The 7,810-nt window shown below is 34.4% G+C and overlaps 1 non-coding gene across 1 annotated transcript; it reads left to right on the top strand.

The window, feature by feature from the left end:
• Positions 1–654: 654 nt before the first annotated feature.
• On the top strand, positions 655–730 carry LOC132674128 (small nucleolar RNA U54). The gene has a single exon (XR_009608436.1). It is a non-coding gene; the product is annotated as a small nucleolar RNA U54 (small nucleolar RNA).
• The last annotated feature ends 7,080 nt before the right edge of the window (positions 731–7,810 follow it).

Here is a 7,810-nt window from a genome sequence, read left to right as displayed (position 1 = left end):
TTATCATAACTAAGGTAAGCATTTTCCTGGATATATCCAAGTTTTCATGTGTAATCTAAGGTACAACTTTAGAAATATTTTATTAGATACTTGGAGAGATGTGTGCAAAGATAAGAGCTTAATTTATGCAGTGGCTTCCCTTTTGATCTCTTCATAATAGCCTTCTAAAATCCAAGATAAATAGATGAATTTGAACCTCTCCTTCCTTAAATTTCCCCTATATATGTATAATATTGGTTATTTCTTTCCATTGTGAAGACTGAAAACTCATATCCTATTTTTCTCTCAACGCAATATGAACTTTCATGACTTCATGGCTTTATTGACAAGTATTCCCCCACTTGAAATGTATTCATTCTCTAGGCCAGTATGCAAAATCTTTCTTCAAGAAGAAGTCAACCCAAATGTTACACTTAGGAGAATTTTCCCTACACAGAATGTTTTTATTTATTATTTTATTTCTATCCCAATTATAGCACCTTACCCTGCTTTCCTACTTATTATTATAATTGTGGATATTCTCTCTCCCTTTCTATGGCTATAGTCGATCAGACCTGCTTATAAATCCCAGCATCCCCATATTTTAGCTTTGTGGTTTCAGGCAAGTGACTTAATCTTTAAGTGCCTTATTTTCTTTTCATATTTAAAATAGGATGGCGATGAGGAAATAAGTGTGTTGAGTTATGATGATAGTTTTATACGACCTTCTATTGAAGTCTTTAGGTCAATTATGTATGTTGACTAAATTTACAAATAAACTTGTTTATTCAAAAATAAATAAATAAATAAATAAATAAAATAGGAATAACAATACTAACTCAACATATTTTTCAGAGATTAGATGAGATCAAATAAGTAAAGTCTTCAACATTATCTGAGATGTAATGCAATTTAACTCAACTATGGCCAGCCTCATGTCAGGGTCTGGGTTGTGTTTACCCTTATGTCTCAAATGCCTAGACCAATAACTTGCATATATACGTATGAGTCATTCAACTTCTCAGAAGCCTCAATATCTCTTAGAGAATATATGAAAAATTCTAACCCATAATCAAGAACCACATCATAACCCAGACAAGAGGAAACATGAAAATGCTGAGCTATAAGATAGATTTTCCTGAAGAAAAGACAAAAACTAAACTACACATGCCCATATCCTCAAATGCTTCACTCTACTCTAGAATCTAACCAAATCAATCAATGAGAATAATACTAAACTATAGTACGAGAAACCCATTAATTACAGCTGGCTCTGTCATTACCCTGGGATATAGAATTCCCAGTTCCTCTCAAAAATTGTTGTTCTCATCTTTAAAATGGGTATTATCATATATGCATTGACTTAAAGTATTGTTGATTGGATCATATGAGATGACAATTACAAATGTATTTGGCAAACTGTAAAAGTAAATGATATTTGAAGACAAATTCACCCGGTCTTATACTTGGTTTTTCAGTTTACTGCAAGTAGAATGTTTCTACATTTGCAAATACAGATAATGGTTTTTGCTTTGCAAACAAAAAAAAAAAAAAAAGGAGCATTAATGTTAATCTACATGCATTTCATGGTACATAGCAGTTGCTCAAATGTGCTAAGGCATTATTCATTATGTTATTATAAAGAATATACTGGAAATATCCAAATAATTATAATGGCTTTCATATTTTAAAAATGTTTTCAATAATGTATGTTTTACCATGGATTTAGTCCTTAAGTAAATCTAATTGACCATCTTAACTTTTGAAATTTTACTTTTCTCATTTCTTCTGCCAACAGCAAATGATGTAAATCCCTAAACTCATCATTAGTGACTCAACCAAGATCCTTCACTCTGCCCATTCAAAGGAGATAGTGTTTAGGTTATCTTTATTTTACCTAAAATGTACCACCTTCCCAAATATCTTGGCTGCTGTTAGTAACTAAGCCTAATAGGGGGTTCTCTGCATGCAAAGTCTTAGTACCATAATGGAAGCGAACATTTCATATTTTAATTTGCTCAGGTAGGCCATACCCTGCCAAGAGTACTTTATAACTACTTAATATTTCCCAGTCATTTGAATGTAAATAAGCTTGTCAAGAGAATTTGGGTAACTTTTTTATTTTATTTTATTTTTTTAAGCTGCCATGTTTGGCAGGCACGTTTTCCCAAGATCATCCAGCTTTAATTTTAAATTTCAAAAGCCTCACATTTAATCCCTTGAGCTGGCCTGGTACCTTGCACCATCTGTTCCCATGGTTTTGTTATAACAGCGAGCACCTGCAGAGTTTTGCAACATTTCAAGCTGATTGTGGATAAAAATCAAAATAATTATAATTTTCATAAAGTAGACTTCCATTCAGACACTACAATCCCATCTAACATGGATTTTGGAAAACCAATCTTGCTCATAATGTGTTTCATATGGATAAGGGTAATTTATTTCTATTTTGTTTTTGTAGAAAATCAATCCTTTAAAGCACATGTACATTCAATGTGGAATTCTTACATTCCATCCACATCCAGAAAGCTCTTATGTAATCCTAGTTTGTTCCCAGATCAGGGCTTATTGCTATATTTTGATCAGACAAGGTCATCAGCCAACGGGTATGACAAAGTTGGTCTTCTTTTTAATTGGTCATACTTCTTGGGGGTTTTTTTGTCTGTTTATTTTAATAATAATAAAGACAAGACAACATTTTGGCCTCAGATGTTTTCCATTGCAAATAGAATGCAAAACATCCATGTGTTATCCATTAAAAACAAAAAGGGGAAAGATGCAGTGAGTGTTCCTTCTCCTTACATCTTTGGGATTAAGAAGTAATTCATGTAAGTACAGGATTCTGCATTAGAAAACCTGAACTTTTGGCAAAATCAGTGTTTTTTAGTAGCTAATATCTCATCAATGTGTTGACTATGCACAAGTTACTATGGAGGATTAACAAATTATAAGATAGATACCCAATACCCAAGTATTGACCTTGGCTCTTCGCCTTGGTATTTAAAAAGACGTCTTAAATAGTGGTCAATAATGCCCAGTCTTGGGGTGCCTGGGTGGCTCAGTCAGTTAAGCATTCCACTTTGGCTCAGGTCATGATATCACGGTTGGTGGGTTTGAGCCCCGCATCGGGATCTATGCTGACAGCTCAGAACCTGGAGCCTGCTTCAGATTCTCTGTATCCCTCACTCTGTGCCTCTCTCCTGCTCACACTCTGCCTCTCTATCTAAAAATAAATAAACATTAAAGAAAAGTTTAAAAATAAATATTGCCCAGTCTTTCATTTTCTATTTTAAAAGTATTATTCTTTTATTCACATTAATTACTAAGATTCTTTAAAACCTTAATTTGAGTTTTGAGTCCATTGACCATTGATAAGGAGCTAAGTACAAGTTTGTCCTATTTATCTAGATATAAAGAGGAAGAAACAATTCTATAGTATAAATATTACTTCATTAAGATATGACCAGATACATGATAGAGTGTTGTAAGAATATTAAGAGGTGTTTCTCTGTAACATTGGAGTCTGATAAGTACCACTTTAGACAGCCCTCAAAGAATATTAACAAGTAAGAGAGTATACCTCTTGGCAACCATCGCCAAATCACTTTTGGCATTGTGGAAGAACTGTATAGCCACCAAACGTGAATGACTATTCTTAGAGAAACAGTAGGAATGAACGTGGCACTCAGTCGGGAAGGTTGGATAAAGTCAAGGTCTTATAAAGATGGTTATATTGGGGCGCCTGGGTGGCGCAGTCGGTTAAGCGTCCGACTTCAGCCAGGTCACGATCTCGCGGTCCGTGAGTTCGAGCCCCGCGTCAGGCTCTGGGCTGATGGCTCAGAGCCTGGAGCCTGTTTCCGATTCTGTGTCTCCCTCTCTCTCTGCCCCTCCCCCGTTCATGCTCTGTCTCTCTCTGTCCCAAAAATAAATAAAAAACATTGAAAAAAAAAAAAAAAAAGATGGTTATATTGATGGTTAATTGGTGATTACTAGAGTGGAGGCAACTAGCAGCAGGAAATTGACATGCTTGGGCATCAGAAAAGATGCTGCACAGCAGGGTAGGCTTGAGTTAGTCATAGCGAAACTGTGGCAGGGTAAATGAGAGAAACATTGGTGAAACTTGGAAATGCTTTGGACAGAAGTATTTTATAGGCGGCTGAAGATCCAGCCTCAGATAATATGAACAAATAACTTACAAAATTTGAATACTAATTTTAATGCCACCTCACTTGCTCACAAAGGTGGTGAGATTGGTGGAATTTGTATTACAGTAATGAGCATTTTTTTTTATTTGAATTAGATGTTTTACATGAAAAGCTGTCACAGACCAGCTTAGTTCAATTACTCTGCATACAACCTCAAAACAGGAATAATACCTTTGTTTCATTGGTTAAGGGGCATCATTAGACTAAGAAGTTATCTTCTAAGTCCATGACTCTTACCTTCTTCATATGAAAAATAAAAAGGTGTTGTTAGTACCTGAGAACTGCATTCCTATTAAAGGACAAAAAAAACACATAAATAATATTGTTTTAAGCAACTTTTTAAGGATGTAAACTAATGAACGTGTCATATACAAATGTCAATTCTAAAGTATTTGTCAATAAATAGTAAATTGGAATAATTCTTCTGACTCCCAGGACCAGTGTACTAGAAATATTAGTAAATTGAGAGTCAGTGACTCAAATTCTTGTTCTAATTTCTCATTTTTAGCTGAGAGAACTTGAGATATTAAAAGGGTTAGAAAAGTCACTTGAACTCTTTGACTTCTTCATCTTTGAAAACCATAGTATAAACTTTATGTGGGCAGGGAGTTTATTTGTTTTATTTATTATATTCTGAGAAAAAAATGTGTGATAAATGAGGATTTAGAAAGATGATTTCTTCAATCTTTGTTAGCTCCAATGTCCTCGCAATAAAATGTGATCGTATATGATATTATAGTACCCTACACTATGCTGTGCTATGCATGCTACACTTAAGAGAGTGTTTGAAATGACAAAATGACAGTTGTCTTCTGTTTTAGAAAAAAAATTTTGCTTACTGCAGTGAGCTCATGGCTTTGATATTTTGTTCCCAGACTGACTGGGCTCCAAACCATAAACTTAATTTTTTTTTTACTCTAATAGAACCCTGGTTATACATAGCTTTGTTGTAACGTAGATAGCAGGGTATTACTCACATTGCCAACATTATAGTCATTTTACATATCAAGTAATTTTTTGATACTATTTTTGGAGTTCAAATCTACAGTTGTGGCCTGATTTGGTAACTGGCTGGAACTGGCTGTGAACCTTCTCAGAAGTGACACATTTTCACATGTCAAGACTAGTGACATTCATTTCTGACGACTCCTCTCACATTTTCCTGAAATGTTTTGGTAACAGATAATTCTATAGTATCTAATAGAGTATAATCGTGTAAGGGAAGATCAACACAATGTGTTAATAAACACATGTAAGAAGCTTATTTCAAAATATCAGGTAGAATGACCAAATTATTAATTTTATAAATTCTAATATCTTTAAAATTAACAAAAGCCTTTGATTTCATTTTTGCCATCAGGATCATAAAAAATAGTTATCAGACTTTTAAAATAAGTGATACCAACTTCATATTTTCCCATATCTCTCCATAACCTGGTGTCCCTGTCCCTCTCCAAAAGAAATATTTCTTCTTTAAAAAAAAATTATTACATTTATTTATTTTTGAGAGTCAGAGAGAGACAGAGCACAAGTGGGGGAGGGGCAGAGAGAGAGGGAGACACAGAATCTGAAGCAGGCTCCAGGCTCTGAGCTGTCAGCACAGAGCCTGACTCAGGGCTCGAACCCACAAACTGGGAGATCATGATCTGATCGGAAGTCGATCGCTCAACCAACTGAGCCACCCAGGTGCCCCAAGAAATAATTCTTCTAAAGCTGTTCCCAACTATTCTTGGCGAATGTGAATACTTATTTTTTAAACGAAAATAGGGAGAAATGAAAAATATTTTCTCCTTCCTTTTAATGATATTATGTTCCCAGGGCTCTTGATATTCCTTATTCTCCCACCTCTTCTTCTCCTTTTCTTTCTTTCTTTTTTTTTTTGTTTCATTCTTCATTACACTTCTCATTCTACAAGCTCTATCCTTAGAACTTTGTTGTTCACCTTCATAAGACTTGCCTTCGAAGAATCTGTTTTCATTGTGCCAACTATTACTACCTTCATGCCTTCAAATTACAATGGCCATTGGTCAGATTGCCATTACTCCGTATATTTATCCTAAGTTTCCTGATTTAAATTTCTATGTACTAGGATATTTATAGTTTGTTTCTTGGGATTGTTTGCATGTATGTTTGCCTGGATGTATTTTCTTTTTCTTTTATCATTTATCAAGTTTGACCCTATGAGAACTATCGAAGAGCTTTTTTCCTAAGGTAGAAGGGGTTGGTGTTATTTACTCACTGCTGAGCAGAGACTAATGATACTTCCTCAGCGATTAACTGATCAGTCATCTTAGAATGTGAAGTCTTCATGGATTTAGGACACAATATTCACTCATGGAAGAAGTTATTGAGAAGACTAAATGTTTCCATAAAAATTATCTCTGCATCTTTCCTGAAAAATAGCAAATATAACTTCAGTCTCACTGAAGTGAAATGACATCATCATGTGAATTGTCAAGCTCGACATGCTCAAGCCCAGTCCATATTGGTACAAATTCTGATCCAATTGTATTATTTCACCTAAATCTCCCAAATGAACACCTTGTGACTGGGCATTATTTACTGTTGTCTTTTATGTCTCAGGCTGTCGAGTAGATAACCTTGAATACAGTTGACATTCAATAAAGTTATTATGATGATTCTTTAATGAATGAATGTTTTAAAGTGAGACAAAATCTGCAAAAAATGGCTTAATAAAGGGTGGCTATTTGCATAGAAAGCCATTGAAATTGTAAATAAGATAGCTGTAGATAATCCCTTTTTATTTATTATTATTATTATTATTATTGATGTTTATTTTATTTTTGAGAGAGACAGTACATGAACGGGGAGGGACAGAAAGAAAGGGAGACACAGAATCCGAAGCAGGCTCCAGGCTTTGAGCTGTCAGCACAGAGACCAATGCGAGACTCAAACTCACAAACCGTGAGATCATGACCTGAGCTGAAGTCAGACGCTTAACCCACTGAGCCACCCGGGCACCCTGAGAAAATCCCCTTTTAAAGAGTTATTTTCACAAAATATAATTTATTAGCTAAGTGAAATCATGCCTCCGCTATTACTGAAGTCTTTCCCTTGCACTTTTTCTTCCATCTTAAGTGAAAACTAAAGGTGATTTTTAAGCCTCTACAGTTCTCAAAGCTTATCCCTTCTTTGTTAAATCTGATTTCTTAGCTTCCTCTTGAGTTGCCCCATGTCTTTTCCATTCATTACATTGCCATACACGTGAAGTAAGTAAGCTCTTCTTTAAAGTTTTACGAAATAAAAATTACAGTTGAATCTTAATGTTAGAAATTTTTCCACTACCATTCTGGGGCTAGAGGATTTTTTGTTTGTTTATTTGTTTGATAGTGATAATAGATTATGAAGTATATTTAAAGCGCCAATTTTCATTTTGTAACCCTAAAATGAATCTAAATACACATTTCAGTGTAAGGAGATTTTTCCTTAATTAAATATTTTTCATTTTTAATTTATATTTTTTTCACATGTTCTTTGAGGTTATATTTAGGTCAAGGTTAGCAAAGAAACTGATATAGATAATAGAAATCTATAGGTTATTTATTAAACTTTTGTGAGTCATTTTTAAATAAAACTGCTTTTTCAAAGGGAAGGTCTGAGTCCAA

This window comes from Panthera onca, chromosome C1 (genome assembly GCF_046562875.1).
Source record: "Panthera onca isolate mPanOnc1 chromosome C1, mPanOnc1 haplotype 2, whole genome shotgun sequence".
Classification (NCBI taxonomy): domain Eukaryota; kingdom Metazoa; phylum Chordata; class Mammalia; order Carnivora; family Felidae; genus Panthera; species Panthera onca.
This window is presented reverse-complemented; position numbering and strand designations above follow the sequence as displayed.